Genomic DNA, 18,339 nt, shown 5'->3' with positions numbered 1-18,339 from the left:
CGGCTCAGCGCTCGACTGAGCTGCTCGGCCGTGATCGGGAGCTGTACGGGCTATTGTGAATAGCCCGTACAGCAGCCCTTTGGTTCTCCTGAACCGAAGGGGTCCTGGGGCCGAAGCCAGCCGAAGGATCGGCCGAAGCTACGGCCAGATCCTTTGGCAGCTTTGTGAATAGACCCCTATTATAATTTCTCAGTCATACCAATAGTGTGGTGATTCTCTTGACTATTAGTCAAGATAGTGCTCAAAGGGCCCCACCACAACCTCTGTACTTAGAAACGTACTAGAAAATACCCAACACCCAATTTGGGTCATCCAATCTAAACCAGGGATCCAGCACCTTATTACTTCATCTACCTTTCCTTGAAAATAATGCACTTCCTGTATGACTGAACTCTCATCAACTAATATGCAGTTAGGCAGAGTGTTGTAGTAGCTATTCTATCTGGTCTCCAGTGGCTTATCTAAAATATCCACATCTAATATAACAAAAATATGTCAAAGCAAGCATTAAAAATGTGAAGTGTCAAAAAAATATTGGTTTTGAAAGAAGAATAAGTACTTCAGTACATCATTTAGTTATATCCATTGTTTAAGCTTTTTTATTTTTTTTATTTATCCCCTGGGTTCAAAGTTTGCAGTGGATCTGACAATTTGCTTTTGCCAAATATCCATAAAAGTCCAAGATATGCCAGCTAACATGTCTGGTTTTCAATGTTCCATTAATTTAATTATATATTTATTTGGTTAGTTAAATATTTATGCACAGCAAGAATTCCACTATACCTAGAGTATTTGGGCCCCTTGCCTCGAGTTACAAGACCATAAGCCTTTTATGAGTAAGAGGATGGCGGAAAAAAAAATCAGACTTCTCTCTCAAAGCATGTGATTGGTGCATTTAATTGTTTTAGAAGTGTTATCCCTCTTGGCTCTTGCTGTAGGGTTAGTGACTCATATGCCCACTGTGCTGGACTGGTAACATTTAGGAAAGGGAGTCCACACTCTTTTTTTGTCCTTCAAAATATAGCCGAAAGCAACTGGTTGGATTAGCATCCAGAAAAATGAATTGTGAGGGTAGATTACACATCACTGCTCATTTTTGCCAAGAAAACAGACGTAATATACAGTATTCTCCCACGTAAGTAGCAGTGTAGTCTATATTTATTTTCAGAAAGTTGATAGTGATGATTTACAGTTAAGTAGCAAACAAGAGTGGGCAGCAAATAATCATTATCTTTTGATATTACTATGTTATGTATACACATTGAAATAATCACTTACCTAGAATGGGTTAACCTAGTAAAGAACCAACTAAATTGAGTGGGACGTTAAGGAGTGAAAGTACATTTCCCAGAGCAGTCCCAGTGAGTGAACCAATAATTTGTTCAATGGTATCATGCAGAGGCAAAGAGAGCAAACCCAAATTTGTTGTAGCGCCCTTTAAAACAAACAAAAAAAATAATCAAACACCAATGCAAATATTATTATTGCCCATTTCTGTTAAACACATAATCAGAAAAATCCTGTCACTTTTACAATTTTAACCTAGCATAATAAAGTAAATTAGCATTCAAATAACATTTAAAGCAGATCTCCAGGATTCTAAATGTTAACCCTTGCAGGGGGGCTACCCCGTTTTGGTCTAGGCAACAGAATAAAGAAGATGCACTCATCGGATCCTCGATCCTGCGGTGTTGACTGCTCACCCCCCTTTCTCCCCCTTCCCTCTGGCTGTAGAATGTCACATGGCATCCTCACTTCTAATGGAAGTGAATGGACCTTGCATAGACGTGATGACATTAGTGGGGCTTAGACCATTAGATCCTGGGAAAGAAGAGGCTGCGGGGGCCGGTTTAGCAGCCAGGCGGGATTGAGGATCAGGTAAGTATATTTTCTTTGTATGTGCCCCTAGACCTAGACACCACTCTGAAATGGTTAACTTTTTAAAATTCCTGGAGTTCCTCTTTAAAATAAACAGGGACTTCTAGTGCTAGCTACATATTATAAAATATCACTATCTACCTGAACACTTAAAACAGACCTTGCATGCAATTGAAGCTCTGCTTTTTATGTGTGGCCCTTCTACCCCTTGCTGAAATGTCATATAAAATTTGAAAGCAAACGCCTGCAGAGTAAAAAGTTAAATAGTATATTCCCTTTTCTCTCAGCTTCTGAAGAGTAGGGTTTGCCATCATCATCCAGTTTATGAGATTTTGGAGAATAGGGATGAACAAAACTGCCTGTGTTTTAGTTTTGGGACTCTAGCTCAAAGTTGGCAAACTTTGCAACAAACCCCAATGAAGTCTATGGGGGCAAATATTTGAATTCACTTCTGGTCATTTGTAGAGCTAAGCCACACACTATTGTCAAACAAAGGACATAGGAAAAGCCATGGGTTATATAGTATGTACCAATGCAAAAATAGAAGAAATAAAAAAAAAAAAGGATTTCTCCCTACACAGGACTGTTAGCGCTTCCTAAAAGCTACAACAAACAATTTGGCTTTTGTGAGTCAGCTGACCAAGGCAAATGCCATTTACTGCAATATAGGCTGTTCCTTATTTCTGGTGGCAAACCTGCACACTTTTCAGCCAATAGTTCATCACTTGCAAAGTTCATGGATCTCTACTGAAGAATTCCAAATCTCATGAGAAGATACTGCAGCAAAGTAGAGTGAGCTTATTCCCAGTGAGATTTGGTCTATTCAATCTTCCTCAAGATCTCGCAAGAAGAAGGGATGGGTGTTAGCTGGTTGAATCTAATAGCAAGCAGGGGAGATTCCTCCATTGCTCCATCCATGTCTGGTGTGGATGGGGAAAACGAGTGATTCCTCTCATTCAGCCCATTCTCATTCAGCCATGTATGGCTAGCTTAAGAATGCAGAAGAGTTACTTTGCTGAAGAGAGTCAGGCCTGGTTCACACCTGGGAGTTTTACAGCGCGTAGAGACGCGCTGTAAAACGCTCAGCATGTGAAAACCAATAATTGCCTATGGGCATGGTTCCCACCTGGGCGTATTTCAGCGCGTAGGAACACGCTGAAAAACGCCCTCCACCCAAAGAAGTACAGGAGCTTCTTTGGGGCGTATTTTCCGCGCGTATCCATTAGGATACAGCCAAGTAGCCCTCATAAACGCGCACTTGTTGTGCGTTTCTTTTACCACAAATCGCTGTAAAAACGCGTGGCACAAAACGCGTGGCAAACGCGCATATTCTGTATGCCTAGGTGTGAACCCAGCCTTAGTCTCTCTCTCTCCCTCTCTCTCTCTCTCTTCTAGGTGCTAAAATAAAAATTATACTCACCTGAAGCTCCAAACCAGCCAGCTGTCACAGTGCTCCCGCCAGCCAGTTTCCCCCTCCCTGCAGCATTAGAACCTTCTTCAGCATTCTCCCTTCTATACACTGTGTATAGATGTGATGATTTACAGGACCTTAGACCGCTGCAGAGGAGGGGGGAGATGTCAGAAGGACAGGCCTAAGAAGAAGCCAGCTTGGAGCTTCAGGTGAGTCTAACTCTTTTTTTTTAACCTAGACACAAACCAGCACTTGACCCTTGCAGTGTGGGGGTAGCCCCACTGCAAGGGTTAACCACCTCCTGTCCAGCCGTTGTAATTAAACGACCGGACAGCGGCTTCTTGAGAGCTGGTAGGCGTTTTTAAACGTCCCATCCCGTCCCGCTCGTGCCCGCCACACTGTAAACAGCTAGCAGTGGCTGTTTACGTACAAGCGTTCGGGCGTCTGTGGAGATGCCCGATTGCTTGTAATAAGCGTGCGAGTGTGCGGCCCCCCTCCGCCGCAGCCGCTGCTGGCGATCCCGGGACCAACACAGCAGCTCTGCGGCCGGAGATCAAACAGAGCTTAGTACTCGAGCTCCGTTTGATCTCCTCCTCCTCTTCTGAATGCAGGCAGTGATGTGCATCACATCACTGCCTGCATTCAGTGTCACTCTCAGGTACAGAAACCGGAGAGAAGCTGGTAAAGCAGGTCTCTGCTTCATCAACTTCTCTGGGGGTCCCTAGGTGACATTAGGGGTCTTAAAGACCCCTGATGTCTCCATAAAGAGGACCTGTCACTGAAAATTGGCTATCACAAAGGGGGCTTGTTAGTCCCCTATGTGATAGCAATAAAGTTAAGTGAAAAAAAAATGTTTAAAATAATGTTACAAAAAAAATGTAAAAAAAATTAAAAGTCACATGTAGAGGTAATGAAAAAAATGTAAAAAATGTTTTTAAGTCCCCCGCCCCCCACATAAACATGCAAACATGCGTTGAGTGCGCCTAAGTGCGTAAACGACAATTGCATCCATTACGCCGCACATGTTACATATCGTCGCGAACGTCGCAGTGAGAGCAATCATTTTAGGGCCATCAATCGCTGATAACACTAAACTGATGAGCGGTAAAAGCTTTTAAAGTGTCGCTTCTGGCCAATTTTGGGAATGGTAGTTTTCGCGGACGCACGCAATTTTAAAGCTTAACATGTTTGGTGTCTATTTACCCGACGTGACCCCGACTTTTATATTTTTCCAAACATTTGGGTAATAATAACTGTTTTATAACATAACGTAGGTAAAACAGTTTTTTTTTCCAAATTTTCGGTACTTTTGTATATAGATATCTATATCTATATATTGATATATATCTATATATAGATATATCTATATATAGATATATCTGTATATCTATATATCTATATCTATATAGATAAATGCATCATTTTAATATCTATCTATGAATCCTGATTTTTAAATTCTTAATAACTAATGTAGTTAATTGAACTTCTGCAACTAGTCCATATTTACCACCTTTAGCAAGGAGGTTGCCAGCTCCAAAGTTGTAAGATTCAGGTTGGAAAACAACATAATGGTAGTGCTGTCTTTCCTTATTCAAAAGCACAGCATCCTTTGCAAACAGATGAATCATATTTTTAAGATGTCATACAATGAATTCAAAAAACAAAAAACGAACTCCTACGTTTACCAACGTTTGGTTGGTATATGCAACAAGAAATGTTTTAGTTAGTCTACTAACTAAGTTGTGTTATGTCCTTACCGTGGCCATAGCACTGTTTTTTTTTTTATAAATGATAAAGCATAGCAGAGCACAATCAAATTAAAGAAAATAGATTTTGGATAAACAAGAGGCAGAGCTCAGTCACGTGACCTGTTCAAGTCATACTATGAGCCTCTCTTCCAATCACAGATTTTGATCTGTTGTGGTAAGCAAAGGGAACATACTCTGGCTCTACACAATGGCCATCATTTTTTATGACTTGGACATAGAATGTCAGTCCTGAAGAGTGAAGCGATATCCACTCTATGCTATAAATAGACTCCTTATGTATGTAGGAACAGGAGGAGTTTAGCGGAGAGGAACACATTGCATTTATTACCAAATCTATAATAGCAATCTAAATAAAATATCAGTATACATAGTGAATAGTCCCTGTAATGCTTCTACAAATATTATATACAAGCTGAACTAAAGCACTAAGCATAGGTGAGAGTAGAAACTCTTTATTTTATACTGTATAACAAGTAAATAATATATTTACCAAAAGTTTAGATAGGTTTAATATCTCACTCTTCAGAATCAAATTAACTTGTGCCAAAACTCCTTCCTGAAAGATACAAAGAATGGAATGTTTGTTTCTTATAGAGAATGCAGTATAAAAACATGTTTATAATTTCTTTTTAAGTATTTAGTGGTATAAAAATATAGGCATAGCCTCATACATTATGTAACTGCAGAAAAGCTGTGTTATCTGAAATGTAAGAAGCTGGCAAGTTTACTGCTTACTGGCTTCCTTGCGTATTTAGCGAAAGAGTGTGAATATCTGAACCAAATGGCAATACACATCCCAGTGTCAGTTATTCTACAACACTTTTTATCTAAAGTACTTTATTTCCCTGTGTTCCTATGTCTTGTCTTACCTATGAAAAGTCAAAGTTCTACCCCAACTAGTTCTAAAAGAATGTGTGCTTGTATGGTTGTAATATGAAATTTAGATTGTTAGCTGCATGAGACAGGAACAACCAGTAGCGTGTACTCTATACCCATATAAAATAATGTTGCAGAGAAAATTGATGATTCAGAGAACCAGGATTGTAGCAAGTAGGCCATCTGAGGTATAAACAAGCATACAGGTAGGTTCGTTTAAAAGGAAATGTTTTGGTAAATGGCTCACTGCTATGCTGCGGTGGAGATAATAGGGATTCATCCATTGATTTCTAGTGAGAAACATTAGCGGTCTATTCACAAAGCTGCCGAAGGATCTAGCCGTAGCTTCGTCTGATCCTTCGGCTAGCTACGGCCCCAGGATCCCTTCAGTTCAGTAGAACCGAGGGGCTGCTGTACGGGCTATTCACTATAGCCCGTACAGCTCCTGAAGTTGGCCGAGCGGCTTAGTCGATTGGCCGGCCAACAGCCTGCTACTAACAGCTGGGCGGAGCCAGCCGTCATCTCACGGCTGGCTCCGGCCACTTGCAGAGACAGATGCAAGTGGCCGGAGCAGCGTCCCTGGTTAACTGGTAACCAGGGACGCTGATCTGTCATTACTCTCCTTCTGCTCTGGGAGTCTCCCGCTATCAGATAGCGGCTCCCGGCCCCCCGGGAGGGAAACACTTTCTCCCGGAATGGTTTACTCTGCTCGATCGAGCAGAGTAAACCTTTCCCTGCTCTGTTGTTTGTTTATTTTTCCTTCTGACATCGGAGCCGCCGGCGCCGTCAGTCAGAAAAAAAAACCGCATAGGAATGCATAGCTACATTCCTATTGGCTATTTCACTTTGCAATAGCCAATAGCAAACTAGCTATTGCACCCGCCCACTGCTGCTGTCAATCAGCAGAGGGGACCTGAAGTTCTCCATCTAGTGATTAACAGCAGCAGAGAGCGGATGCAATAGCCAGCTTGCTATTGCATATTGCAAATTTAAATAGCCAATAAGAATCTAGCTATGCATTCCTATGCTGACTTTTTTTTATTATTCTGATGGCAGCAGCTGTCAGAATACTAAAAAAAAACTTTTTAGCTTCCTCTGCTTTCTGCCATCATTTCAATGTTTTGGTTTTTTTTCTACTTTTTTAACTGTTTTTCTATTCTGCTCGGGACCACAGCGGTCTCAGTTTCATTCTCACACGTCGGCTCGAACTATGAGGCTGAGTGATTTTCATTCACCTCATAGTTCTCCTTTAAGAATTTATTTCAGGTGTAGTCGACCTGCATATGACCTGCTTTAGCAGCATTTGTATTCTGATAAACCTGAAAGTATGAGGATGGATCATATGACTCCATTCAGTCTGTTATCTGCCCCTCAGCTTACACTCTGTCCAGTGCCTTTGGCTCCTGGTCCCCCTTCTCTTTGTTCTGACATCCTCTTGCCATCAACACCTACCTCTTCCCAAAACCCCCAGCTTGAATCTCAATCTAGCACTCTTTTGCTATTTAAACAGCAGCGTTATTGCTTATTCATTGATCCAATGAGTAAACAGTAAGTTATATTGTTTTCCTCTGTTGGTTCCTAAACATATCTTATAGGTCATCACTTTTGTTCTGCTACATTTATATCCTTCTTTTTAATTGCATTAAAACCCTGTTGATTGTGAGATTTTTGAGTCTTTACATACTTTTCAATAATTTTGTAATTCTCTCTAATTATAATAGCTTCCTTCTGTTTCTTTCACTGTAGCCATTTTATTATACATAGTTACAATATGGTATTATTACTAATATTTTTTAAAGAGTATTCTGTGTGAGTCCTCTTTGTGACCATCACTAACGGTCACTAGATTCTCATCTACATCAATCAACACAGGGCGATATCAGGGAGGACTTGTTTGCCATTTTAATTGATTTTAGATGTTCTTTGTCAGTAGGTGTATTTATATGTTTTTCTACTTTATTATTAATTCTCATTAAAATTTGTTACATTATCATTACCTGTTTGATTATTATAGACAGCTGCTATTTTGGGATTCTGTATTTTCGGGGAACTTTGCTTATTATAGATATTCTGTGTGAGTATTGTGTATTCCGAGCAGAATAGCCGAGCCGAATGCCACTGGGAGGCATTCGGCTATTCACTGACTGCTGTTCGGACCCTATGAGAATACAACAGCAGCGAGTAGTCGAACTCCTTCTGCACTTCGGGTAGGCCGAACATGCTGAGCATGTTCGGACGACACATCTGAATCAAGCTGAATCAAGCCGATGTATGGCTGATTTCAGCTGATGTACAGCTGAAATCAGCTGTACAAGCCTGAAGTGAATAGCCGAACAGCGTTTGGGTCGGTTATTCACTTTGGGTCGGTTATTCACACGGCTGTGGTTCACACGGCTGGCGTTATTCACTTTGGGTCGTTTATTTACACGGCTGCCTTCGGGAGCTTTGTGATTAACCTCTCAATGTTTGTTGAGAACAGCCTTTCCAGTTCCTCTGTGCTTTGTTAATTTTTCATATGGCAATTTTAATACAGCTCTTTGTATCTACTTGTTCCTTATATGAGGACAGGACAGGTTCTGAAGCAAATCAAACCTCACAGACACTGGTCTCTAAGGAAAGAAGTATCTAAAACTTACAGGGCTATTCACAAAAGGGTGAAGAGTTTGGAGAAGACAGGAGAAGTGAACAATCTAGGACAACATAGCTGATTTGGGAAAATTCTCCAATTCAGCTCACTTTCCAGTTCAGCCATGTTGTCCTAGATTGTTCACTTCTCCTGTCTTCTCCAAACTCTTCACCCTTTTGTGAATAACCCTGTTAGTAACCAAAGCCTGAATAATGAAGTTTCTAGGTGTGCTGGAATCCAGGGATGTTTAATTCTGAAGCTGCATTTTCTAAAAGAAACAAAAGCTTCAAAGATTATGGTTGGGATGGGGGGAATGAGTGAGGTAAATTGACATGGCCAGGCACCATGCTGCAAAATTTGAGCAAGGGTTTCTGAGCTTCTATCGCATACTCAGTATTTCAGACTCATATTCCCCAAATCTAAATTGACCTTCCCATTACTTCCTGTTTCAAAAACCTACAGCCCACATAACTCTCCCTTGGCTCCATAAAAACACTGTAAATACCTAGGTGACAGAAACTAAAAGAGTTTCCTGGAGACAATCATCTGAAGACTTAGTTTATAGTCATCTACATTTGCCACACATACAATTGTGCATTACTTTGTAGATGACAATGTGTACAATCAAAACCTTTTTTTGTAGCCATGAATGATTAGTTTCTTCAAGTCTAAGAACCAGTATAAGTATACAGTGTAAACTTACCAGTAGACGACAAACACTGAAGAGTAATTTGTCCAAATTTATTGCATTCAATAATTCTGTAATTTGGTTTAACTGAAAACAAAAATATATATATTATAGTATTACTGTACCATATGACATTTTGAATGTGTGCCTAAAGTGAAACTGTGTCCAAACTGTGAACATTAAAGTATTTACATCTTCTAAACAGGCCTTAAAGCAACACAAAATCCTTATTTTTTTCTCCTCATACACATCTACACAATGAATATTCTCCAAAGCCACATTTATGTATGTTTTGAAAAAAGTATTACTATTTTAATCCATTTAGGAAGTTTGTTGTGCTCGCCCCCATTGCTCGCCTCACACCAGTGATGTGCAGTGCCTTCCGTGCTGGATAAGGCATTCCTCAGCCCCGCCCCAGCATGCCCCTCCTCCCAGCACACAGAAGCTCCTCCGCCAGCCAAAGCATTGCCCCCAACTCGGTAACCATGCTATGTGGGGAGGAGGGAGGGAGGAGGAAGGGAGGAGATAGGGAGGAGCCTCCCTGTCCCTCACTTGCTCGTCACTGGTGAAGCATCGAGATCAATGTCCTCAGTGTTTTCTTTTTCTATTTTTTGATTGGACAACTTGCACCAATGGCGCTTTGCCATTGGTCCAAGCGGCATTCGGCTTGCCTATTCTGTTCTGTACCTCCGTAGTACTGAGCAGAATAGAAAAACTGTGAAAAAAGCAGAAGAAAAAAAATTTGACAAAACATGTTTAAAAATGTAAATTAATGATACATTTACAAAAATAAATAAAGATTTTTTTTAAAGAAAAAAATTAATGATTATTGAAAAAAAGAAAAAATAAACAATTGGGCGGAGCTAGCAGTGACAGCCAGCTCCACCCGACTGTTTCCTATTGGCCTGGAACTGCTACAGTCTTCTAGCAGGTCCCGGCCAACACCCGAGGCCCCCTATAACAAGAAAATTGTCAAGTAGTTGTTGCTAGTGCTGACCTTTTAAAAATACTAGTTCCTTGCCTTTCTGTGGTTGTAATACTTTCTTGAACACTGACCCAGAACCAGCACCCAGATTAGAAAGGTATAGAGAAGTCAGAGCTCCTGATCTGCATAATTGTAGATCAGTTCTCAATAAGTATTAAAGCCATTAGATCAGAATGACAGCCAGGAAACTAGCATTCTAATATCCATAGTCTCCAAGTTTTCCTCAAGGAAAAAAAACATTTTCTTTTTATTTTGGAGTCCACATTTTTAATTTATTTGAATTTGTTATTGAGCTTATATAAACTCACCTGTATCAATTCTAGAATATTAAGTGGAAGTTCCTGAAAAAAATTTAAGAATATAATGAATTTAATTATAGAATGTACCTGGTCTTGTCATGTTTGCAAAGAAACAATATTTTAACGTTTGAAAACTTTAGAATATACTACCCGGCAGTGGATTAATAAGAAATTTATGTTTTCATAACATTAAATTACAAAAAGGCATCTATAGCAGTTATACTTATCATATTTATTTTGAAATGAAAGTGAGGTTTAGTTTTACCCACCTGAACAATATATATAAGATGAGAAGTATAAAAGATGTCTAAAACATAATAGCATTTTTATTTCCATTCGTATTACACGTTTTATTGCTCATCCATTTAAACTGAAGATAAATGAAACAGCGTTACTTTGTATGTCTCCATCTCACATCTGTGCAGTGTTTATAAAAACACTGCCTCAAAAGGTCTATTTTTACAGCAGCAGCTTTGAGATCTTCTGTATTTGCAAAGCATTTTGACAGCCAGGAATGGTCATCAAATGCAGGAAGGGGAGCTGCTGTGGGACAGAACTTACTGCACATGTCCTGTGTACTTTGATTAGGTTATTTTGGGTGTCCGTAGAATGTCTAATGTCCACAACTGATTAATGTGAGTCTCCAGGTAAAGGTATCGGAAAGCAAATTTGTAAAGTACATAGTTGTGTTTCATAAATGTGCTAGAAGTTGTTTTCTTAGAAAAGCTGTAATATGATCATGATAAGGGCTTTAAAAATGTGACCTGTGAGTAATATAAAGTAACATGGCATAAATAACTCTAAATGAAACATGTTGAAATTAGATGAAACCAACTCCAAGTAACCATACCAGTAGTTTAAGGATATCACCCAATGTACATTCAAGATCAATGGCTAGCACATTCTGGAAAAAAAAATAAGTGCATGTTTTAAAGATAAACTATACATAATCACACTTACAAGTTTTGAAAATATATTTAAATTGGTCCTGAACTCAAAACATCAATGTCATTTCTGCCTAGGCAGTACCCTAAATATATAATTTATTTCTGAAATGTCTACTAAAAAAAAATCACTTTCTGTGCCTAGGCACTCCTGTTCTGCAACCTCATAGCTCTATATCTGTAGTGTAAGAGCATCTAAAGCACTGATGCCCCTAACCTTTAGTCTTACTAGATCTGGAGTGAGATTTAGTGATGCCACTACTGTGCTACTCACTGTTATGCTTGATGGAGAGGAAGCTGTAACTAAGGACTTGCAATACAAGAATCTTCCTGCATCTGCTTCATCCATTCTGTGAACTGCAGCTTCTTGAGCATTCTCCCACCAGTAATCAGATCTCAGGGGGGCAGCTCTGACATGAGCAAGCAAAGCCCTGCCTCTTCAAAGATACCCACCTCCACACAGTGATACAATGCACACTTAGGTACTGTAACTCAGTAATGGAGAAAAGATAAGCTGCAGGGAGACTATTGACAATACAGGTGAACAGTCCTCTGCCCTCTCATTGTCTTTTTCAAGCGCAGCTTTCACAGTTTATGTTTGCATCTGCATCATCTTCTTCAGCCATTCCACGGAACTGTGCCTCCTCCACCTTTACTGCTACTTCTTGAACATTTCCCCACCAGTAATCAGATCAACAGGTATCAGGGGGGCAATCCTGACATGAGGAAGCAAAGCCCTGCCTCTTCAAAGATACCCACCTCCACACATTGATACAGTGCAGACTTACCATAGGTATTATAAGTCAGTAATGGAGAAAATATACTCTGCAGGGAGACTATTGAAAATACGGTTGTCTGCCCTCAGTTTATTGTAAAAGCTGTACTTACTGTAATTGTCTCTATTGACAATACAGGTGAATAGTCCACTGCCCTCTGCTTGTCTTTTTTCAAGCACAGCTTTCACAGTTTATCTCCACTTTAACATTTAAAACAGAATCTGCATTTTTGTTATAGCAGTATTAGCTTTGGTATAACTTTTTCTAAAAGGCATTGCCAGTATTTTAATTGTGGGTAAGGTTTTTTTTGCATTCTTTAGCTTTTCAGTTTCTACGCTACCTTGATGGACCTTTAGTATTCTGGCGTAAAAAACAACAGGTAAAAGACTTATCAGAAACCACACGGTATAAATATACAAATATTACATTTCACTGGAATCGTTTATAGTTTACTTTTAAGTAAAAAAGTAACATAAATCCAAATTACCAAGTTATGTATCAACTCTTCCACTAGGCATTTCTGTCTTGTTTTTCTTTCCTCTTCAGGACATTTCTGCAAAAAATACACAAATTAAGAACACATATGTAAGTATACTGCATTGAGATTTTAGCACACATCTATCTATCTATCTATCTATCTATCTATCTATCTATCTATCTATCTATCTATCTATCTTTGTTGATTATGTATTCAAAAGTGGGCACATTCTCGTTGTAAGGATCCATGCAAGTAAGCTTCTCATTCAATCCAACCCCTATAATGTCCACATTAATATATGTCATCCTGGCAGTCTATATCAGTGGAGCACCATTTGGAATTTGATACAAGGAAGGCTATCTCTGCAAAATAAGTAGCAAACAATTGAAACACTTGGTAAAATAATGTTTACTCTATATATATCTCAGATGAATAAAACATGCAGCAGTGAGTCCACGCATTGGTATTTCAACCTGCTTCAAGCTCCTTTTGTATTCCCATTGACTGTTATGGAAAGAGAAGTCCTTCTAATAGGAACAAGTTTGTGCACACAGGCTTTTAGGGCTCATTCACACTTTTTTATTTAATATATAGTATATAGTATTCAGAATTTTGACATTTACCTGCAAAGTCCCAACTTTTTGTGAAACTGCCTGCATCCAGCGGACATGGTACTGAGCCTTATTTTTCTGAAAACAATTTGTAAATGCATTAAATAAAAAAATAAGGCTAACAAATAAAAACACTAAGGGGCTAATTAATATCTATTCCTATGCTCCTTGGCTCCACCTAGTGGAAGTAATGTGCTGCAAATGTTATTTACACAGCTATACACTGTGCAACTGCATTATAAATCAGCCCCATGAAAAAAAAATAAAAAAAACATATATATATTGTGACAGGGTACACGATTCTGTTAGTGACATGTTAACCATGGCATGTAAAATATCCCAAGAGTCTTTCGAAACATAGAAGCAAAAGCATAGAAGTTTCTATAGAAAAAGATCAACTGGTCCATCGAGTTTGCCAATTTGTTGGGGGTTTGTTTGTTTTTGTAATCTTTTTTTGTCTGAGTATAGATCTATGTTTATCTGAAGCATGTTTTCACTTACTGTTGGCTGATTCACTATCTCTACTAAAGTATTTTCCTAACATCAACTCTTCTTTCAGAAAAAAAAATACTTTGAAGGTTATTTCTGAATTTCCATCCTGCTAGTTTAGGGTCATGCCTCCATGTCTGAATCTTAGCTTCCTATTGAAAATAAACCCTATTTACAACCTTTGTACATTATTGTACTGTAAAGGTTTCAATCATGTTCCCCTCTCCCTTCTTACCTCAAGTCTGTACAAATTAAATTCCTCTCTTCTAATATATTTTATCCCTCAGATCTATCACCATTTTTGTTGCCTGTCTTTGGACTCATTGTATTTTTGTAAATTAGGTCTTCAGAACTGGACACAGTATGGAACATTAAATACCTTGATCAAAAAGGAAAGTGCATTAAATACTTTAGTGGATTTTCAAAATGAATATGTAGAGAGAGAATACAGCAAGACCGGCTGACAGCAGAACCCTGGCTGTTAATATAGATTGAAATAGGGTAAGGGGCCATGTTCTTCATGAACAGCAATAAAGGAGGGATCAATTGCTGCAAGAGTTTACCCATGAATTAGAAAGCATGTTTAAGCTCTCATTAGTAATCATCCTGTTAATGATGTATCTTTAGTTCAGGAGGATGAATGTATTGTTATTTCCAATTCCAAGTGGTAAACCTCAAAATAAATACCATACAATACGCTATATATTACCAAGACACAATAATCAACTGTTTTCTTACATCCAAAGGCTTCAGTTTAGGGACCAGTCCAGAACTTGTTTCTAAAAAAGACATTTTGGGAGATATATTAATACTGGAAACATATTAAGAGAAACAGAGTAAGTTTTAACCTTTTTAAAATACAATTTAGTTTTTAGGTTGAAATCAGAGGAGAGTTTAATATTTCTCTAAATATTGTTTTTCTCAGCCACATTGTGGGTACTATTACCTAGTCTGTGCAAGTATTGTGAACACACATTGAAGTGCGCACTTTTGTGCACGATACGCCATGGTGTGAATGGTCCCTAAGTGCACTGCTGCTCGTGTTCAGAATGAAATACTATATAAAGGGACATCACAAAGATTTAAACAGGTATTGGATAATCTAATAAATACAGAAAGTCTTTATGAAGGCTACATACAGTATATACTCACAGTAAGGCATTGCCCAGTTTCCTAAAAAGATGAACCTCCACTTTGCTCTCTGAATCAGATTTGACTGCACACGCAATATTACTGAAGTACATAGATTTGAGTAGCAACTACTAGGAAAAGGGCTTTCTTGATCAAGTTTGGAGGCCTTGGGTAAAACCTCAATATTGTATGACCTATGTGGTGCTTGTATTAGAGATTATGAAAAATCTTTCATATGTAGTGATCCTCTGTCTCATTATATTTGGCAAACAGATTAACTTGGGTAAATATTGTCCATTTTTCTTATTTGTTGACTATCATTTTATATATTATAGATGAAGTGTTAGGGCAAGGATTATGACTATAAACCATCTACTGAATACACACTATTTGTTTTATTATAAGCACTGTAACAAAGTCTGTTTTTATAACTGTTGGAATAAAATATCAGCAATATACAAAATGTGTTGTATTTAGTGGGTTGGCAGATCCCTAGAATTACATTGTGAGATGAAGCTGTGATAAAAAACTCATTGTGGGGCATTACAATACAGCAAGCAAACTCATGTAAATAGTATGCAAATATAGCTGCCCCCATATTTGGCATAGAAGCAATGCTTTGATTTTTTATATATATTTAGCCCCCTGTAGCTGCCTTAAAACCAAACATAAAAAGAAAATACAAAAATACTGAACCAGGCTTCTAAAAAATCTTGCTTTTAAGCATTTGACCTGTAATCTTTGAAGAGACCGGGAAGACATGCATTGTTTGTAATACCATAGACAGGTTTGATAAACACTTTATTGAAATATATGTTAGCCCAATCACTAAAGTCTCATATCAGCTGTATCATGTAGTTTCAAAGTCATTTTCAATATTTTTACATCTGCAGTTTTCTTTAAATCATATCTGGGGATCCTGCCATGAAGGTCCTTTTGCAGGTATTTCCTGTTATAAGGTGACAATACTATGTCCCTGTCTCCCAGCTGTGCTGCATTGTCACCTGTCACAGGCTATCCTAAAGAAGACTACACGCAGCTTTGTGCATTGCATACACATGTTCTGCTGTTGTCACCGGGGCCCTCCCTGTATTGAGGCAGCCTGAGGCTATGGCCTCAGACGGCATCTCTTTGGGTCACGGGGGGGAGATGTGGGTGGGGCGGCAGGCAGAGTGGCATGTTTCAGGCCAGAGAAACCTGGGATGCTGCATCCTTTCTGGCCAGAACATCCCAGGTTGCTAAGAGCTGGCCGGAAAGATGTGCAATAGCCATACACATCTCCCAACCCAGCTCTTAGAAACCTGGGAAACTCTGGCAAGCGTTTTGCGCCCAACTCCTGGCAACTAGTGACGTCACTGGTTGCCAGAAGCTGGGCGCAACACTGCCCAGAGAGTTCCTGGTTGCTAACAGCTGAGCTCTGTAGAGCCTCCACCACACTTCCTCAGGTGGCAAAAAGGTTAGCAACACCATCAGAAGTGCTATTATGCAATGGAGGATAAAAAATTTTTTAAAAAACAATATTTGTCTAAAAAGAAAAACACACAGCAATTATTAATTATACACAGTGATTTACCAAACTAACTGTCATTGCGTTAGGCTTTACATCTACAAGTATTTATTTTTAAAAGAGACATTGTTAAGAGATACTCTTACCAATAAAGCTGGAGATGCCCAGAAGTAGGAAAATAACGGCAATCTTCATAATGAAACAAGATGTGTGTAAAGCTACTAAGCTTGACAGATTGTTGATGCTCTTTAAGGAGTAAAGCATTTACCATCTCCTTTATATACATCCAGAATAATGCTTGAGGCAGATCTTGTCATCTTCCTTATTTGTTAATTGGCAAGGAATTAATTATTGTCAGAATTCCAGCATCCTATAACAAGGATATTGTGATGTGATTATGAGAATAATCAAAGAACATGCATTTGTTCTCATTTTGTAATTAATTATTTAAGCCAACTTTCTTTTTTTATATAACATGATTATCAAACTAAAAAAATAGGTTGCTTTACTATTTTATTCTTAAAACCTTTTCCACAATAATTTTTACATAAATGTAACTTTCATAGGGTGATCAGTGTTGGTGTCCGATCAATAATTTGTGGTGCTTTGTGTGTGTCTGTGAGAGAAATAGCTCTCCAAGAGCCAGTAAAGTCAAGCAAAGGGCCACATCCAACCCAAAGCTTGCAGTTTAGTGACCACTAACAAATTTTTGTAAAGAAGTCCTTCATTATTGGTATAGTCATTGGCTACCAATAATTACTCCAGATCATCTTTTGTTTTAAATATGTTTTGAGGTAAGAGTTTAAAAAAGATTGTCCCAATGCAAGTTGATAACCCTCCCAGGAACATTAAAACATTAACCCTCCTGATATATTTACTACCATTTTAGGGCTAACAGTGGTTTGGAAAAGCCCAATACCTATCAGCAATCATATTTTTCAGAGCAGAAGCAAATTGTTTTTGCCCCACTCCTGAAGAACCCATTGTAATCTTTTAAATACTGTGTATGGAGTCTGTGCAATATTAAGCTGTCTTTTTGCTGAGAAAAAAAATACATCTAATTTTTACTTTTTTGAATAAAAGCTGAAGGTTGTTTCTCCTGTTCAACAAAAAGTGCTTAAATACTGCCTATGGAATCAATACCATTTATGAAATATATACACTAAAATGAAGATTTGTGGGCTGCAAAACTGCATGCAGTGTGTTTTCAAAATGCCGCCTACAAGAAATTGTTGCAATACTGTTTGTGCAGTCTGTACAATATTTCTTCTTTTAAAGTGTTATTAAAATCAAAAGGTTAAGCTTTTTCAACTGTTGATTACAATGGATGCTCTGCCTTGATGTTTAAAATGTCTGTTTACTGCAGAATTAGCTGGTTCCCCTGAGCACTGATTTCCTATTTTAGGGTGGCTTCTTTCCTTTGCAGGGTGCTATTGAGCCACCATTGTGTGTGTTGGTAAGCTGTGTCTCCACAAACATACAGGCACAGCAGGGCAATCCAATTCTCTGTTCTTTGCTCCCCCTATCCCTTCTCCAAGCTAGTAGATGGACAGAGAGAGCTGTGGTCAGCTATTCGGAAAGATGATTACTGTAATGCTTGTGCCAAAACAAAGAAATACTTTGCTAGGCAATGTATATTTGTTTCATATGGATTCATTGCTAAAAAGACGTTTGAACGTTTAATACTACTTTAAGTAGCGAACATTTTTAATTTTGGGGGATATTCACAAAGCTGCCGAGGGCAGCCGTGTGAATAACCGACCCGAAGTGAAGTGAGCTGAACGCTGTTTGGCTATTCACTTCAGGCTTGTACGGCTGATTTCAGCCGTACACCGACTGAAATCAGCCGTTCATCGGCTTAAGCGTCTGGG

At 38.7% G+C, this 18,339-nt stretch overlaps 1 long non-coding RNA gene across 1 annotated transcript in view; it reads right to left on the bottom strand.

Moving 5' to 3' along the window:
- Positions 1 to 16,863, bottom strand: part of LOC108793723 — a 21,047-nt gene extending 4,184 nt beyond the window's left edge. Inside the window, exons 1-2 of the long non-coding RNA XR_001941662.1 lie at positions 16,615 to 16,863; positions 12,365 to 12,375 (exon numbers count right to left, since the gene is read on the bottom strand). This is a non-coding gene — a long non-coding RNA (uncharacterized LOC108793723). The remainder of the gene's footprint in view (positions 1 to 12,364; positions 12,376 to 16,614) is intronic.
- Between the last annotated feature and the right edge of the window lie 1,476 nt (positions 16,864 to 18,339).

The sequence above is a fragment of the Nanorana parkeri genome, unplaced genomic scaffold, assembly GCF_000935625.1.
Source record: "Nanorana parkeri isolate BGI_ZX_2015 unplaced genomic scaffold, ASM93562v1 scaffold777, whole genome shotgun sequence".
Taxonomy (NCBI): Eukaryota; Metazoa; Chordata; class Amphibia; order Anura; family Dicroglossidae; genus Nanorana; species Nanorana parkeri.
The sequence above is the reverse complement of the archived record's forward strand: the minus strand, read 5'-3'. Positions and strand labels throughout refer to the sequence as shown.